Source organism: Pelophylax lessonae (assembly GCF_965119305.1).
Source record: "Pelophylax lessonae genome assembly, chromosome: 3".
NCBI lineage: Eukaryota > Metazoa > Chordata > Amphibia > Anura > Ranidae > Pelophylax > Pelophylax lessonae.
This window is the reverse complement of record NC_138770.1, coordinates 599,524,335-599,543,479: the sequence shown is the minus strand read 5'-3', so window position 1 is coordinate 599,543,479 and position 19,145 is coordinate 599,524,335. Positions and strand designations below refer to the sequence as shown.

At 45.3% G+C, this 19,145-nt stretch overlaps 1 protein-coding gene across 1 annotated transcript in view; it reads left to right on the top strand.

Moving 5' to 3' along the window:
• Window positions 1–235: 235 nt before the first annotated feature.
• The window catches only part of LOC309549583 (calpain-13-like), a 207,591-nt gene continuing 188,681 nt past the window's right edge, over window positions 236–19,145 (top strand). The window contains exon 1 of the mRNA XM_082249956.1: window positions 236–437. The gene's annotated coding sequence lies outside the window, so the exon portion shown is untranslated. The remainder of the gene's footprint in view (window positions 438–19,145) is intronic.

Sequence of the window (19,145 nt, the reverse complement as noted above, 5' to 3'; positions counted from 1 at the left end):
CAATGTAGGAAATGAGCCAAGAGCAGGAGTAATGGTAACGATAAAAGCAGCCATATGAAAATAAACCTAGGAACGGTATCTTGGCTCGTCAGCACCTTGGCCATATTCCCCCAGGTGACGTATGATCCCAGCCCTGGCTGTTTGCAGAGGAAGGGCCAGTAAACTCCTCATTTGCATAACAATGACAGATAAGCCCATGAAAAGCTACACCATTACAGTCCAGGTACAGTAAACACAGATCATGATGGGAGACACATGCATCTAGAGAACACTACAATTACAAGGCAGTTAATCATTGAAAATACACAGATAAAGACAAGACCAAGGCATACGAGAAAGAGAAGGAAGTACAGAAGGGCGAGGGAGATCCAGTAAAACCTGACGGCACATCATTCATCCCCCAAGCACTAGCTGATGGTGGCCGGCTGTGTATTCAGGTAACAAACTTCCTTTGTGTGTTGAACATTGGGTGGGAATGTTCAGGCGTATTGTTTTCCTTCCATGTGAACGTGTTACTTTGGATACATCAGAGATTTGCTGTCACGTGATTCCACTGACAGTTCTTAGGCGTATGCAGAGGTAGACACCTGAATTATATCAACATTGTTTAAAGTGTAAGTAAGGCATTTTTTTTTTGGGTAGCGTGGGGAAGGGTTGGACAAGCCATTCTCAACCAGGATTCAACTGAAGCCTTAAGCCCCGTACAGACGATAAGTAATTCGGAAGGGAAAATTCGTCCGACGACCGATCTGCCGATTTTCGGATTGTTAGTATGGTGCGTTTTGACAGCCGACTCCGACTTTTCGGCTGACAAAATCCTGATGTGCAGGCTATAAAATTTTTGTCCTCCGTCAAGACAAAGTCCGATTTTCGTCTCATTATTACAGATTTCGACGGGGAAAAATCTTATGAGCAAGACTAGGCATGCTCAGAGAGAAAGAACACATAGAAAGCAATCCAACACATGACATCACTTCTGAAGTAGAATTCTGTCATACGGGAAAATTCGAGTGCAGTATAGAGCACATTCCAACCAACGAACACGCACTCTGGACAAAAGACGGACGACCGGAATGCTAAAATTAGTAGCGTGTGTATGAGGCTTAAGGTTCCTCCAGAGGTTGCTAGGGGTTCCTTGAGCTGTGTCTGATTGACCTCTCTTTTGATGGTGTCTAATAGTTCCAGGACCAACACCACCTGTCAAAGCCATCAGCATGACAGAGCTTTTTAGTTGTCTGTAAAGGTGGCATTATGCCCACCATTGTAAGGGCTGGATTCTTCCTACTGACCACCAACATAAAACCAGCCATGAGGCTCAGTTCACACTGATGCGACATAGGATCAGATGACATGTGAAATTCAATGTTTCCCTATAGGAGACTATCTTAAATGATATTACACAATTCTGTCTGACTTTAGAAAAGGTTCCTGCACTACTTTGGTCTGACTTTGATATGACTTCAATGCCACAGAGTATAAAAAGGTACATCAAAGTCATATTAAAGTCAGACTTCAAAGTTGCACTGAAAGTCGTGGGACGTTGGAGTTGGGCTAGTGTGAACCGAGCCTTGACTAGCAGAATTTTTCTTGAAGTGTTTAATGTTAGGAGAGTTCATTTGATTTTCTTATCGTTAATAGGGTCAAATAGATGTTCATGTTCGACAGCATTGGTGGGAAAATGTGAAGAAGCAGGATGGAAATTCTTTCTTGAGTAAACAAATTTCTGGGAGTTTATTGGGTTTCGTTTGGGAAAATCCAATCATTCCAAAACTGATTGTTAAAAGCAAGCTAAATTTTCAAAAAACATTTGGCAAGTCATCAAATGTACTGATGGGACTGATCACACCAAAATATAATACTATATGGCCAGCTCATGGAGCACTGACCTTTCACACTGACCCCTGAAGTGTGAAAGGTCAGTACCCCATGAGCTGGCCATATAGTATTATAGTTTTAGTAAAAATGGAAAAATATTTTAGAGGTTCCTCTAAGATAAAAAGGTTGGGTTAGACCCTTTGTCAAACTTTTATTGCTGTCTGTGTCTTTGCTGGGGAGATTTACCTGGTCCTGTCCTGGTGACCATTGTCACTAAAGCTGAAAGTGACAGTAAATCCAAAAAGTATGAGTTGTGATTAGAGCAAAGAGGTAAGGGAAAGCCCCTCCTCCCCTGGGAAGACCTGTTCTATGACAACACTAAGGCCCCTTTCACACATACAGTCCGTTTGTCCGTTTTTCATCCATCCGTTGACGGATGAAAAACGGACATCAATGCATCTCTATGTAAAAACGGATGATTATCCGTCAACATCCATTTTCATCCGCTTCCGTCAATGTCCATTTTTTTGGAATGTCCTATTTTTCATCCGTTAAAAAAAACGGATTGGAAAAAAAACAGATGTAAACGGACAAACGGTCCATTTTTCATGCGTTTTTGCATTGGTAGTGGATGTAAAAAAATGGATGAAAAAACTGATGAAAAACGGGTGAAAAAATGGATGAAAAATTGATACATTTTGACGTGACTGAACTGATCGGACTGTATGTGTAAGGCTTCGTTCACATCTTGGCGTCCCAGGTCTTGGGCGGAATCGATGTGATTCGGCCCGTGATGCCGAATCGCCACAAATTACAGGATGCGCTTGCGAGCCCTGTCATTTCCAACAACACCTTGATCGTGACGTGATTTTAACGCGATTGTTGCCTGACCAATCGCATTAAAGTGGCGCAAACAGAATTGCGGGATGCCTGTTGCTCAAAAGAACTTCCTACAAAATCGTGCCGCGATCGGGGTGCCATTAGAATTGACGTAGATCGCAAGCCCATCCTGCGATTTGCTGCGATTCAGGGGTGCCTATATGTGTGTAGCAAGGTTTCTAGGCCTGTGGCCTGATGTGGGTCTGCCATTAGTACCGGAATCCTCTCCAGCCCATGTGAGCTGAGTCCCCAGGTGTGACAACTGAAGCAGCGACAACTCCGGCATCTTTGTTTGTGGTTTTTATTGTATATCAAAGGGGATGGGAGAAGGGAATGAGTGGAATACTCCTTTTGGCTTGAACTAATTACAATTGGGACTTTGATCTTGAAAATGCTCATTGGCGCTTCCCTGACGCCAACCGGCGCCAGCCAACGCTCACTAACACTGAGAACACTCTGTATAACAGAAGAAGTGTTGAATCCCTGTAATGTTCTGGTACCTCTGGTACCCTTGTTTCCATATTTCTCCTCTGCTAACTGCGTCCCATCTTGTGTAACAAGAGACGCATATACCTTTAAGACCGGATGACATCATTGCCGAGCGCCGCTATGAGCGGCTATTTCAATCGCCGGCTTGCTCTCACTCATCGCTCGTTCAAACCACATGTTCACCGCACCTATTCCTGTGAAGTCGGAGCTGCTGACATTTTCCCTTGCTGAACTGAAGCCGGAACCTCGCTGGTGATCTGTATCTCGCTACGGGATCACCTCTCTCTAATGGACACTGTTACTACTAACCTATCTAAGTGATAAGTACCCCACAGGGGATTCTTACTAACCAATCTCCTACTGTCATCTACTGCAATTACCAAGACTATTTGTATCTATCTATTCACTATCATCTGCATAGACTGTTAGCTCTTGGGACTACCTTCAACTATCCTTGCACTAGGTTACTCTGTCTAAGTATACTCCATCTGTGTCCTCTTACCATCTGCACTATACTTGACATCAGAACCTATCTGCTTTACCATCACCTGCAACTCTCCTAATACTACTTCTAGTGCTCACCATACAATAGCCTGTCTCTCATCTATACATCCTCATATATTCTATCCCTCCATTAAACATCTAATTAAGTATATATATGGTATATAACAGGCTGTGCACGGTGATGAAGTCCTGAGAGTTGGATATGTTTGTTCAACAGAATCTCTACAAGGCTACTGAGTGTAATAATTCTGCAGCTGTAAATCCATCCACTAACAAAAACGCATGAACGTTACAATCCCTGACCTATAGTCCAGTAGATGCAAGAACTGTAGAACTCCTGACACTGTTTCACTGTCAAAGTCACTGAATACTTTCCCCCTGCCCGGCACAGCTTGAGGTAGTCTATTGTAGAACTCCGTATAACTGTCACTGTAACTAGCACATTCAATACAATTCAGGGCTCAGACTGCAGGTGCCCCCTTTACAACTTGAACTCTTCAGGGTTCACTGACTATGTACCCCATTTACAACTTCAGGGTCCTCAACCTAGGTACCCCTTTTACAGCTAGCTGCCACTGGATCCCAGAACCTCTTCTGGAGTGGTCCCCTCTGACTCTGGCAGACCCCCAGGGGCAATCCTCAGTACTCATGACCTGTGTAGGCTTTCCTGGGACTGGACCCCTCTCACGCTCCACAGGCTCTTGGCACACCGGATCCCCTCAGCTCCCCTCAGCATCCTCTGGTTTCTCAGGCGACACTCCGAGACATCCACCGCACCTTCCTCAGACAGGAGGAGAGACAGCCGCACTCTCCTTCCTGGGGCTCTGCTCCCACCAAAGACACCGTGCCACGCACTTCCCCCCCAAACTTATACCCACTCCCAGAATCCCTTGCAGCATAATCTGCCTTCTGGGCTAGTTACAAGCTGGGATGTGTCCCCTGATTGGGCTTCCCACACTGCCCTATGAGAAGCCTCTCACAGGAGCCAGTGGGGATACTTCTCCCCTCAGCAGGCACATCTGGAAGCCCTGACACCCTAACTAAATAAATCACAGCTGTTAGGCAGATAAGGCCCACTATAGTTTTACCTAGCACCTACCTGTAGGGTGCTACATGTGAATGGAGCCTAAAGCTGGCCATAGATGATAGGCAAATAGATATTTTATATCATAAACATTACACAGTGCTGTTATACTCCATATACACCCCTATAACTAAAAGCTTGAAACAATCAAATTTCCAAAAGTGGTTATTTTAGGCCCCGTTCACACCTGAGCGATTTTCAGCTTGTAAAACGCTCAGCTCTGAAGCTCCAAAATGCACAACAAGCAAAATTCCATTCATTTCAATGGCCCGTGTTCACATATGAGCGTTCTGTCATCTGAAACAAAATGCCTGAAGCTCAAAAAAGTACATGAGCTTCTTTTTGGCAGATTCCAAGTGTTTTTGGGCCCATAGACTTCAATAGAAATGCCTGACTTGAACAGAAAAATGCTCTTAAAACGCTCAAATAGCAGCTCTTCATCTCTAATTTCCTCTCCCTCTCCTCCCCCTACTGCTTTCTATTGGCTAAACAAAAATACCTGAAGCTGTAAAACGCTTATAATACAGTTCTGCAGTACAATACGTCAAAAGTTTAATAAAATGTTTATTAAAAAAAAAAAAATAATAATAAAATAAATAATAATAATACAGTTCTAAAACGCTTTAAAGAAGCTGCAAAAAAGTTTAAAAAAACAGCCCGAAAAATGTCAGTAAATCGAAATGCTCAGGTGTGAATAGGTTTGTTTCCTCACCCCAAAAATTGTCATTGTTATGTCGGTATTGTAAAATGTCCATATTTTCAAATCCATTGCATGGCTGTGCTCAGACAGGTTCTCACTGAGGCTGCTCAGACCGGTGTGACAGGTTTAGCAGAAAACTAACGGTTATCTCCGAGTCAGACTCATCTTCCTAGACTACAACACATAAAATATACAATCTGCAAACATTCAGAAATTGTGTCTTCTGCAGAAAGTCCTTTTGGTTGTACTCATGTGAATGTTAAAGCTGGTATCAAGCCTTCCCTTCACCCGGTGCCGGGGTTGCCAGTAAATTTACTGACAGTTTGTAAAAATCAGTGACTTTTACAACTGTCAGTAAATATCAGGAGCTGATAATTTGTTATGCTATGACTTTTGTAATTGCAAACCAGGCAAATTACTTGTTATGGGCACTGTCAGTGTTTCCATATTGTGTTTATACTGTTTAAATATTGATTGTCTTCATTTTTAATAGGAGTTCTGTCATTTTTCAGGTTGTCAGTAACAAAATGTGTCCAGCCAGTAAATTTCCCATGTTTTGTCAGCAAAAATCGTGTTCTGCCAGTAAATTTCCCATGTTTTGTCAGCAAAAATCGTGTTCTGCCAGTAAATTTCCCATGTTTTGTCAGCAAAAAAATGTGTTCCACCAGTAATGTGTCCCACAAGTAAATTTCTGATGTTTTGTCAGCAAAAAATGTGTTCCGCCAGAAGATTTCCCATGTTTTGTCAGTAAAAAAGGTGTTCAGCCAGTAAATGTTCCATGTTTTATCAGTAAAAAATGTGTTCAGCCAGTAAGCCCCGGTTCACACTTCTGCGAGTGCCGGGTTCGCATGTAATGTCGGAGCGCACTGCTCCGACATGACATGCGATCAGCTGTGCGGTGCGAGTTTAGCCATACACTTTGTATGGCTAAATTCGCATCGCACCCGCAGCAAACTCGCACAGGAGGCATTTTTGCAGCCGCATCAGGATCAGATCGCACAGCGGTTCACACTTGTGCGATCCCATCCTGTGCGAACTGCACGATCGCACTGCGATATGCGATCAAACTGGGGGTGTCATTAAGATTACATTGACACCCCCAGCGTATCGCATATGGCAGTGTGAACTGCCGGGGGTGCGTGTGCGATGCGGGAACAGGCTGCAAATTCGCAGCCTTCCCGCATCGCATTAGTGTGAACCGGACCTAAATGTCCGATGTTTTATCAGTAAAAAATGTGTTCAGCCAGTAAATGTCCCATGTTTTGTCAGTAAAAAATGTGTCCCACCAGTAAGTTTTCCATGTTGTGTCAGTAAAAAATGTGTTCCTCCAGTAATGGGCCATACACACTATACAATTGTCTTTAGATTTTTTCCTTTAGATTTACCAAATCCATATAATATGAGGTCAAATCTAAACACTTCCAATTTGTATGCAGTCAGGCAGGCCCCTGCACTACATAGTTGAAGGTAAATCTAAAGGAAATCTAACAACAAAAGTTGTATAATGTGTATCCAGCTTAAGTTTCCCATGTTTTGTCAGTAAAAAAATGCAGCAGGAGGTTGGCAACCCTGCCCGGTACACTGGAAGAACATGTGTGGAAACACGTTTTCCCGCACTACACAGAAACACGCTGCCTTCTGCAGACATGTGTGGGAACTTCTTATTGATTCTTAATGCTTTTAAGAAACAGGGGTGCATTAACAGCACCAAAAACGCATGACTACGGTACGCTTTGGTGTGATTTTAACCACTTTAGCTCTGCTCACATTGCTGCTACTGCAGCAATGTGGCTCGTTATCGAGGTTTGCTCCCGCTGTTTTCAGTCACAGCAGGAGTCGGGCCAGGGGAGGAGCGGCGGTGATCACCGCTGCTCTTCCCCGATCGTCAGGGATCTAGTGTGGAAATCCGCCCGCTTGTGTAAACAAAGCGGGCGGATCTCCTAAGTGACAGGCAGGGACAGATTGCAGGGTTCAGCATAGCTGAACATGCGATCTGTCCTTGTGTCACTCAGTCCCCTCCCCCCACACATGTCAGTAAGCACCAGGCATACATTAACCCCTCCCTCTCCAATAAAATTAACCCCTTCCCTGCCAGTGTCATTTTTACAGTAACAGTGCATATTTATAGCACTGATTACTGCAGTAATGTCACTGGTACCCCCAAAAGTGTAAAAAATGTCAGTCAAGGGTCCGATCTGTCCGCTGCAATGTCGTAGTCCCGCAAAAAAAAAAATCGCAGATCGCCGCCATTACTTGTTTAAAAAAAAAACACCAAAAATGACAGAAATCTTTCCCTTTGTTAGTAAACGCAATAACTTTTGTACAAACCAATCAAATACGCTTATTGCGATTTTTTTTTACCAAAAATATGTAGCAGAAAACAAATTGGCCAAAAATTATAAAACAAATTTTGATTTTTTACATTTTTTTGGGGGAATTTTTTATAAAAAAATGTGAAAAATATTGTTATTTTTTCAAAATGTTTTCTCTTTTTTTGTTTATAGCGCAAAAAGTAAAAATCGCACATGTGATCAAATACCGCCAAAAGAAAGCTCTATTTGTGGGAAAAAAGGACATAAATTTCGTTTTGGTATGGCGTTGCACGACCGCGCAATTGTCAGTTAAAGTCGCACAGTGCCGAATCGCAAAAAGTGGCCCAGACGTAAGACAGCAAAATCCTCCGGTGGTAAAGTGGTTAAATATCATGCTTGTGCTACGCTTTGCGTATTCCCACACCTTCGGTGGCCCACTGAAATGAATGGGCCGCGAACAATGCGCATGAGCTCGGATGTCCATTATGGTGTGAACCAGCCCTCAGTCTTGCACAGTTGTACCGGCTCCTCTCCTGTACTGAAATGGCTTACTCTGATTTTACTGCACACTGTGAGCTTCATACAGTGTGCATTAGATAGTACCATGACACGCCGTAACACACATAACCTGCATTACTGCATTGTGGTACGATTCATTTTGATTGGCACCCCAATATTTAACCACTTGGCTGCTGACTGCCCGCCGTAATATTACTGCAGCAGGGCGGCTCGGCTGCGCTCAGTCATATAGTACTACGTGACTTCATGCACGTGGTTTTGGCGGCGCTCTCGCGCTGCCGGAGGAGAGTCGGCGATTGCCGTTGCCCTCCCGCGATCGTCAGAGAAACCGAGAGAAGACCCGCCTGCTGTATGTAAACAAAGCAGGGGGATCTTCTGTCAGACAGGCAGGGAGAGATCAGCAGTTTCAGCTAACCCCCCCCCCCCCACACACACACACACACACACACACACACACACAGTGAGTAAGCACTTTAGGCATTATTTAACCCCTTTGATCACCCCCAGTATTAACCCCTTCCCTGCAAGTGTCATTTACAGTAACCGTGCATATTATTTAGCACTGATTACTGTAGTAATGTCACTGGTTCCCCAAAAAGTGTCAAATATGTCAGTTAGGGGTCCGATCTGTCCGCTGCGATCGATTTTTAGCAGTCCCGCTAAAAATCACTGCCATTACTAATAAAATAAATAAAAAGTACAAAAATCTATCCCGTAGTTTGTAAACGCTGTAACTTTTGCGCAAACCAATTAAAATACGCTTTTTGGGTTTTATTTTACCAAAAATATGTAGCAGAATACAAATTGGCCTAAAGTGATAAAAACATTGAATTTTTTAATTTTTTTTTATTGGGAATGTTTTATAGCAGAAAGTGTTTTTTTCAAAATTGTCGCTCTTTTTTTGTTTATAGCACAAAATCTAAAAACCGCAGAGGAGATCAAATACCACCAAAAAAAAGCTCTACAGTATTTGTGGGGAAAAAAGGACATCAATCGTATTTGGGTACAGCGTTGCACGACCGCACAATTTTCCGTTAAAGTAATGCAGTGCCGAATCGCAAAAAATGGCCTGGTCATTAAGGGGGTAAAACCTTCCGGGGCTGTAGTGGATAAAGACAACACACTGTGCTATAGTGCCCAGTAGTGCATTGCAATGTGTTAGAGCGTAATGACAACCCATTAATTTTAACCACTTGCCGACCAGTCACTGGGACTGTACTGCGGCAAAGTGGCTCGATTCCGTCCAGCGATGTAGACCTACGTCGCTGGACTCCTCCCCTTGTAGGCAGCGTTCGCACGCCGCCGGAGGCGCGCTCCCGCTGTTTTCAGTCACAGCGGGAGTCAGGCCAGGGGAGGAGCGGCGGCGATCGCCGCCGCTCTTCCCCGATAGTCGGGGAATCGAGTGTGGAGATCCGCCCACTTGTGTAAACACAAGCGGGCGGATCTCCTAAGTGACAAACAGTGACAGATTGCAGGGTTCAGCATAGCTGAACATGCGATCTGTCCCTGTGTCACTCAGTCACCTCCCCCCACACACGTCAGTAAGCACCAGGCATACATTAACCCCTCCCTCTCCAATAAAATTAACACCTTCCCTGCCAGTGTCATTTTTACAGTAACAATGCATATTTATAGCACTGATTACTGTATACATTTCACTGGTACCCCAAAAAGTGTCAAAAATGTCAGTCCAGGGTCCGATCTGTCTGCCGCAATGTCGCAGTCCCGCAAAAAAAATCGCAAATCGCCGCCAATTACTCGTTAAAAAAGAAACACCAAAAATGACAGAAATCTTTCCCTTAGTCAGTAAACGCAATAACTTTTGTGCAAACCAATCAAAATACGCTTATTGTGATTTTTTTTTACCAAACATATGTAGTAGAAAACAATTTGGCCAAAAATTTAAAAAAAATTTGATTTTTAAATTTTTTTGGGGGGGAATTTCATATGAAAAAATGTTAAAAATATTGTTATTTTTAAATGCTCTTTTTTTGTTTATAGCACAAAAAGTAAAAATCGCACAGGTGATCAAATAACACCAAAAGAAAGCTCTGTTTGTGGGAAAAAAAAGGACGTAAATTTCGTTTGGGTACGGCGTCGCACGACCGTGCAATTGTCAGTTAAAGTTGCACAGTGCCGAATCGCAAAAAGTTGCCTGGACGTAAGACAGTAAAATCCTCCGGTGGTAAAGTGGTTAATAGGTTGCCCTAATGCAACTCACATTAATGCGCAACGTAATGCACAATAATGGACAGGCATGAGCTGTGTTCAGGCAGCGCAGAGCGGAATATGACTGTGACTGGCAGTAATATGGCCGGGTGTAGTGTGTGTAATGTTTGTGCATAGGGCTGATAACTGGATTGAACTTTTTTGCTGACCACACAGCAATTTTCTATCTTGTGACTACAAAGTCAAGCGGCTGTCATGGAATGACTGGTGTGTACACACTAGCTTTTTCTTTCATCTTCCTGTAAGCAATACACCTGAGGGTAAACAGAATGTAATTAGTACAATTAGATGTAGCATGCACTCCACTGTTATCCTCAAAGGAATGGAATTTTAATGGTCTCCTCCATGCAAGCAATAGATTTTACTGATAACGTGTTCAATCTCATGGAGCCGCTCAAATCCCTTTGGCCTGGGTTCACATGATTGCGATGAGGGAACCAGTGCGATTCCAGTGCAGATTCCCACATCACATCTCCCTCGCAGGCAGTGCACACTGCGCTCTGCGAACCGCTGCGGGTGTCAATACAAAGTTATGGCACCCCCAGATCGGTTCAAACTGTGAATTCACACAGGAATCGGATCGCATGGGTGTGAACACTGCTAAGCAGGAACACCGATCTCTGTCTTCACTCAGTCAAAGCAACCCCCACACAGTTGGCAAGCACCAGCTAGGCACCCAGGTGATGTTGACCCCTTCCCTGCCAGCATCATAAGTACAGTAATAGTGCATATTTTTACAAAAACGTTTTGGTTCCTCAAGCCAAGCAAAAATTGGGACTTTTAGGCAACTTTAGCATTATATGAATGTGATTTCCAACTTGTATAATTTTTACAACATTTTATTTAGATAAATTAGAAGGTAGTTTTACATAAAATAGTGCTTCGATTGGGCTAGAGGCCCAAAGGTGAGAGGTGAAGGAAAGTAAGAAATTAGTGACATGGGTGATATTGGTGACTTTTAGAGTTTAGTTCTCTGTTATCTATGCGATTTTGGATGTACAGAGGGCCTCTAAATCCAACGCGTTTCGGCTCTTGAGGAAACAAAAAGTTTTTGTAACTATATAAAGGGATGTTGGCACACAATACTTATTATTTCTAATAAACCAAGGCTATAGAGTATCAAAAAAAAAAACCCTGTAGTGCATATTTTTAGCACTGATCAATGTAATGTAAAAAAGTGTCAGATTTGCCTGCCACAATGTCACAGTCCCACGAAAAATATCTCCTAGTTTGTAGAAGCTATAACTTTTGCGCAAACCAAGCAATATATGCTTTTTGGGATCTTTTTTTTTTTTTTTTTCAAATTCTTTATTGATCATCATAAATAAAGAAACAGTGCATCAGAATACAGTCAAAAAGTCAACCAACAGAAATCCCATAAAGTGCAAAAAATATAGTCTCAGCATTTGGCAAGAAATTCGATTTTTTAAATTTTTTTATTGAAAGTGTTTTATAGCACAAAGAAAAAAAAAATGTTTTTGTTTTTCGAAATTGTCGCTCTTTTTTTGTTTCTAGTGCAAAAAATAAAAACCGTAGAGGTGATCAAATACCACCAATAGAAAGCTCTGTTTGTGGGGAAAAAAAGACAAACATTTTATTTGGGTACAGCGTTTGCACGACCACACTGTACACAATTACTGTCTAGAAAAACATTTACATTGACATCAGTGCATTAAGTTGCCAGATGTCAGCAAGGCGCACATGAAATCGCACTGACCGGCGGCTTTGAAATTGTGCTGAAGTAGCACGATTCCAAAGCCGCTTTTCGGTGTGAACCGGGTGTAAATCCCCGTATGATCGTATGAGAGGATTTGTGCTGAAATGAATGGTCTGGCTGTCCCATGTACATCAAAAATGACAGAATACACATTGAGAAGATTAAAGTGATTCTAAAGGTAAAAGGTTTTTTTACATTAAAGCAGAACTTCACCCAAAAGGGGGAGTTCTGCTTTTTTGCTCCCCCCCCCCCCCGTCCCTCCACTGCCATATTTGGCTCTTTTGGGGGGCGGGGGGAGGAGTTTGTACCTGTTTTTGACAGGTAACCACTCCCACTACCGGTCAGATGCACTGCAGTGATTGGAGGCAGATGTTTGGCCCCCTTCTTCCTTCAAAGTCTTCTGGAACACATCACAGAACACTGCGGGACCATTTACAAGGCACAGCATGGCTCGTACATGCACAGTAGGAAACCGGCTGTGAAGCTGCAAGGCTTTAATGGCTCCAGCCTTGAAGACCTGTACAACTCTTCCTTGTGATGTGATGAGCTGCTGTGCAGGAATTCTGGGCAGGGTGGCCCTCCTGTGCCAAACGATGTACCTGTGTGCCATTTCGTGCACTGGGTCTGGGGGTCGTGCGCGGGTCTGGCTGGCCCGCTGTTCACTGGCCCCCTGCAATCTTTTGTGAGAGAAGTAAAACGGCGGTCTGCTTATGTAAACAAGACAGACTGCCTTTCTGTGAGAGGGGAAAATGGAGATCTTGTGTTTCTGCTAAGCAGGAACATGGATCTCTGTCTTCCCCCAGTCAAAGCATCCCCCACACAGTTAGTAAGAACTCCTAGGGAACACATTGAACCCTTTGATCGCCCCTAAAGTTAACCCTTTCCCTGCCGGTGTCATTAGTACAGTGCATTTTTGTTTAGCACTGATCACTGTATTAGTGTCACTGGTCTGCAAAAAGTATCACTTAGCCGCAATGTCGTAGTCTCAGTAAAAATCGCTGATTGCCGCCATTACTAGTAAAAAAAAAAATAAATTCCCTAAATCTATCCCATAGTTTGTAGACGCAACAACTTTGCGCAAACCCATAAATGTACGCTAATTGGGATTTGTTTTACCAAAATCATGTAGCAGAATACATATTGACCTAAATGAATGAAGAAATCTGAATTTTTTATTGGATGTGTTTTATAGCTAAAAGTAAAAAATATTGTTTTTTTTTTTTTTTTTTTTTCAAAATTGCCGCTCTTTTTAAAAACTGCAGAGGTGATCAAATACCACCAAAAGAAAACTCTATTTGTTGGAAAAAAGGACATAACTTTTATTTGGGTACAGTGTCGCACGACAGAGAGGCCCGGAGGAAGGGAGAGAAAAGACATGGACGGAGGGCCAGCATGACAGGGTTTAAAGGGGTTTGGGCTAGCAGGGGGTGTCAGCTTAATCTGATAAGTAACAATGGATTCTGGGACTCACTTGATGGGGCTAGGCCTGGAGTGGGTGGAGCCACTGGGAGTGGTCAAACTGGGGTCGGAGTAGGTCTTCAGTCGGAGGGAAGCTACGTAAGGAAAAACTTGCCACCAGGTTTGCTGCTTTGGTGATTTGAAGAGCCTTCTGGCCTCCCTGCAGGCTGCAGCTTTTGTGTGCGGTAATGCGGGGGTACAGTCGGAGTTAGCTGACTGTTTGAAGGGAGTCAGGCAGGGTAACCTTGCTCCTTCTCCCCTGCTCCGGCACGTGCTCAGTGGCTGAGGCCTCTGGAGTGCTTCGATCCCCCACATGGCTGCAGGCCAGCATCAGTTTAGGATCCTTTCTAGCAGTGTCTTGGGGCCCCCTCTGGGTTCTGCACCAGGCTTGCCACACTGCTAAGGCTCTGGTGCGGCCCAGGAGGAATCATCTGCCACTGCATCGGCGCCTCTGAGTGGGGGTTTCTGCTTTGGGGTGGCTCGGCGCGGGAGTTATGGCCCCTGGTGCGGCTGGTGACCTCTGTCCAGCGGGTGTCAGCCATCCATGGGAGTGGACTTCTCGGCAGGCTGCGGGTGGCAGACTGCGGCTCGCCGCTCGAGGGATGACTGTCCGGTGGGAGCGGCTTCCGGGCACCTTCTGGCGGGCGGGGAGCACGGCGTGTCCATGGCTGCATCGGGTCTGGGCTCCGGAATGCAGGGGATGATGTCAGCGGCGGCTGGGATATGTGTCCCAGCCTGTGCGGAGTGGCGGGCCGGGACCTCAACTATCCAGCAGTGGTGAGCGCTCCTCTCTGTAGCAGAGGGTGAGCTCGGCGAGGCAAGCTTGGAGGCAGCTGGACAAGTGTCGGCGGCGATGGAGGTGTCTGCAGCGGCTGGGGGATCTGTGCGTCCTGGTCAGCCTGGTGAGTATAGGTTTCTTTCTATCCTGCGGTAGCTATGCCTATGGCAATGGGGTCTGGGTGGACAGAGGTTGCTTGAGGGTCGCGGTTTGATGGACATTGTGGGGGGTGGCGCAGTCGTGGCGTTTTTCAGGACGGATTTCTTAGGGCGCTGGGGATTTTGGTTATTGGCAGGCCCTATGGAGGTTGTTTCGCGGCTTAGTCGTTTGCAGGGGGGTAGGTGGTCCATTACAGCATGGTATTTCTCAGGGGGACAGCAGCAGTGCAAGTGTGCGGTGATGTCATTGTGTAAGCCCTCCTCTTATTTCAGCTCTGACTAGGATTTTAGCGGGTAACGCAGAGGTGTTGCAGCTGCCTACGTTTCAGCTGGCGCCGAAGCGGTGGTTAGGATACGGTTATAGAATTTTGTTAAGTGTGGGGGTACTGATGTTTTTGTGGGCTCATTAGGGGCACCTCGAAACCTGGTGGTTTTTTACATTAAAAAAATAAATAAATAAATAAATAAAAATAAATAAACATTATGTTGTGAAACCGTGAGGATGTTGCAGAATTTGTGGCCGCTGCGGGAGATATTTTCCATGTATGGTGGAGGGGTTCTGCTCTGTTCTTCTACCTGGATGAGAGTGACGTGGCTTCTTTCAATTGTGGGGGACTTGCTTGGTTGTGGTATGTTTCAACATTAGGTCGGCACCAGCAGTCTGTTGTCGTTTCGTTGGGATCACGTGGCCGTCGGTTTTGAGGGCTTCTGCATGGGATAGCTATTGTTTTATTTTTTCAGTCTGAGGCCAGGATCCATTGCTTCGTGACCGACGGGGTAGTTCTTCAACAAGAAACTATGGATGTTTCTTGTTAAACAGAAACAAGACGCCTGTGGGTCTAGGGTGTCGATTTACGCGTGAGCGCCTTGGCAGTTGGTTCCCACTCTTGCTCCGTGCGTTCCTGGAGCTAGTGGAGTGATCGCTGGATGGAGGTCGGTGTTGTGCCCCAATTGTGGTTTGGGGAAAACGGTCTTGGATGGTTGCTTTCAGGTGCATGGGGGTTCCCTTTTTCTTCCTCCCCTCTGGGAGGGGTGTTGCTTGTTTTATCATTTGTGGGTCACCCCCACGCACGACCCTGACAACTTCCGGTTAATACGTTTTCCTGTCTTTTGCCGGTGGTGGGTCAGTCACTGGCCGTTTTGCTGAATTGGGGTTCAGTGTCATCTCTGTCATATGATAAGGCAGGGCTTGGGGTCCGACATGTTGACCGGGGGGCCTATTTGATTCCTGACAGGCGCCATTTGTTTGTAGGTCGGCGACAGGGTTCTTAATTTTTTCCATCTCTGCCTGCCCGATGGTTGTCCTTTTTGTTTTTTTTTTTTTCTCATTTTGTTGTTGGGTTGGGTTTTGTTGGGTTGTTTTCCTGGCACAGGGGTATCTTGCTTTGTTTTTTGCAGCCACTGCTTGGATATTTCATTGATATAGGCCGGGTTGCTTCTGCTTATTGCAGGTTCCGGTTGTTTACTGTGCGTCAACTGGTTCCCCGGGTGCTCCACATGCGACGGGCCCTTCATCGGGGCTTAGCTTTTTGGGGTTTCGGGCTGTATTTTTGACCATGAGGGGTCGGATTGTGGTGGAAAGACTGGCGTGTTTGTCTTCCGAGATGGTGTCGGTCGGGACTGTAGAGGGACAGTGCTTTTGCATCAGCTGCAGTTGCATGAACTCTTCCCCTGGCGGGTCATGCCTATTGCTGGGGGGATTTTTCAGTCCTCCTTTAAAAGCGGTCGTTTAGGACATACGGTCGGGGTAGTTGGCTTACCCGGTAGTATGCTGGGTGCAACGTTTAGCTTTTTTATGGAGCTTTCGATCCGCCGCGGGATCGGCGGATGTGGTGTGTATTTGGCGGCTTTGGAATGTGGCCCCCTGCCCATCGGCGAGCAAGGGGGTGGGGGTTGACGTGGAATTTTTCATTTACTTTGTTTGTTCTGGTTCTCTTTGTTTGGCTGTGGGTTTGTCCGTTTGTGATATACGATTGTCTCACTATGGCGATTTGGGGCGGTGTTGGGCACGAGCAGGAGGTGGCACATCTCATGGTTCGGTCTCTTAGGCATGTGGTTTAGCTTGTGTTTGCTTGCATTCCTTGGTTGTTGTGGTTCTTGCTCCTGTGACAGCCCATTTTGGTCGCTGCCCCATTCTCGGTTTCAGTAGGGACGTTTTTTGCAAGCTGGGCTGCGTGCGTTGCGTATCTGGGAGTTCCTTGTCCTTTCTGGCTGCGTAAGGGGGCGTTGTGATGCCGGGTCATCCAATTTATGTTCCGGAGCACGCCTGCTGAGTGTTACATTGCCAGGCGAGGCAAGAAGGTTTGGGTTTGGTTATTGGTTGGGCAGTGTGGTTTTTTGTGCCAGCGTTAGGGACACGTGGTGCTTTGGGTACTTGGGCAGTGTGGTGGCAGGTTTTTGCCCCTTTTTTCCACTGGAATATTCACAGTACTTGGTTTGGTGAACCGGGAATGGTCTCCTGGTGGCTTTCTACTTCTGATCATAGTCGTATGCTTTTGTTATGTTACTTGTCGGGCCTTTTTCCCGGGTTTCTTATTCTTCTTAGCACCGTGGGTTGTTTGTGACGGCCTTGGTGTTTACCTTCCTAACACCTTGTGGTGTGGGCAAGCTGGTTTTTTTCTTCAGGATGGCGGACAGGTTGCGACGGGCGGTTTCCGTCCAGTGTCCCCCTGTTGGGGTTTCCTATCTTAGGCTTTCCAGAATTACCCAGGGGGTTGCGTAGTTGGGCAGTGTGTGTGGTTCTCGTGGCTGTCTAGTTCAGGCGGTTCATCTTATTTTATCGGGCTATTGCTCTTGCCTTATTCAGTGGGCTGGTTCGGGTCACATTATCTCTTTGTTTCTGGTTTTGGTGGTTTTTGTCGACTTTGTACCTTTTGCGTACCTGTTTTTTATTTGGGGGCATTGGTGCTGGGTGTTTCGGCGGCGTTGTGGTTATATTCCCCGCCTCCTTGGTCCAATTCTGTCTTTGCCGTATTGGGATTTTATGTTTGGTTTTACGTGTTTGGTCACCCTTTGTGTGTCTCTGGGGTTATTGGTCGTTTCGCCTAATGGATGGCGGGGCGGGGGATACAATATGACGGCTTGGGGTTCCTGGTCATGTGTGGCAGGGTTGTCCGTGGTTTATGGTTTTGCTCAACTGTATTTGGCCCCATATATGCTGTTGGTACACGCTCTGGGTCCTGATTTGGGCCATCGATCCATACACAGGCTTATCCAATAGATTAATTGGCTTTGCACCGTTGTACTTTTTGTCTGGGGTTGGCTCTGGTTTGACCTGATGTGGGGGTTGGTACTCCATGGCAGTTGGGCGATTAACATCGGGCCTGATCTAGCTCGGGGGTAAGTCAACGGGAAGGTGTTCTGGTTTGCAGTCAGTAATGGGGTTCTTTTGGGGTGGTGCTGCAGTTGGCGTTGAAGTGTGGGGATATTCGCCAGGTGATGGGATTTGCTTAAATGTTAGGGATGAGGACCGTAGTGTTTCGGTGTGTGGGCTGGGTCTTCAGAGGCCCCTGTGGGTGTCGGGGGCCGCACGAAACATAAGGTGTCATGTTTGTGCGGTGGTGGCGGGGTACAAGGTCCTGGTAGGCTAATATGGGGCAAACATATACTTGGTAGGGACCCGTCTGAGGTACGGCTCCCAGTAATTGGTATGTTGGTATCTGCGACAAGTTGTCTCCGAGTCGGTGCTGTGGCGGCTGGAGGCCTAATTAAGTTGGACGCAGGTACTTTATTCTTTGATGGGACCTTGAGGCCCCAGTTAAAGGTAGGAACCCGTCGGAGGTACGGCTCCCAGTAAATGGTATGTTGGTATCTGCGACTGGTTGTCTCTGAGTCGGTGCTGTGGCGGCTGGAGGCCTAATTAAGTTGGACGCAGGTACTTCTTCTTTGATGCCTACTAGGACCTTAACGCCCCAGTTAAACTGGTTTTAACGTGTTATTTATCTGTGTGGTTTTAACGTGTTATTTATCTGTTATGTATACAGTTTTGTTAATAAAAGGCTGCTTTGGCCATTTAACTCCAGCTGATGGTCACGTGGTTATTTATAAGGGTTAAAGGGAATGATGGTCAGAGCATTATACAGACAAATCATCTTTAATACCCTAGTCATGTGCAATTGTCAATTAAAGTAACACAGTGCTGTATCGCAAAAAATGGCCTGGTCATGAATGGGGGTAAAACCTTCTGGGGCTGAAGTGGTTAATCAATTCAAGCTGATTTTTTTTTTTCATGTACAGTATATCTAAATAAAAAATGTTTGAAAGGACATTAGCTTTAAGAGTCTGTAGGGAGGCCCTGTGTCTGAAGGATCATTGCGATAAAAATGACACGTGAAGGGCAATAAAATTCTGCACTTTTGGTACAAAGTCCAAGAATCTGCTCTGACCGGCCAGCTGTCAATTAGTCATATGCTGACTGATTGCAGCACAAACATTTTTTTTCATTGATTGGGTAATATAAATGGGAAAACTTGACAGGAATAACAAGTTCTTTATATCACTGAC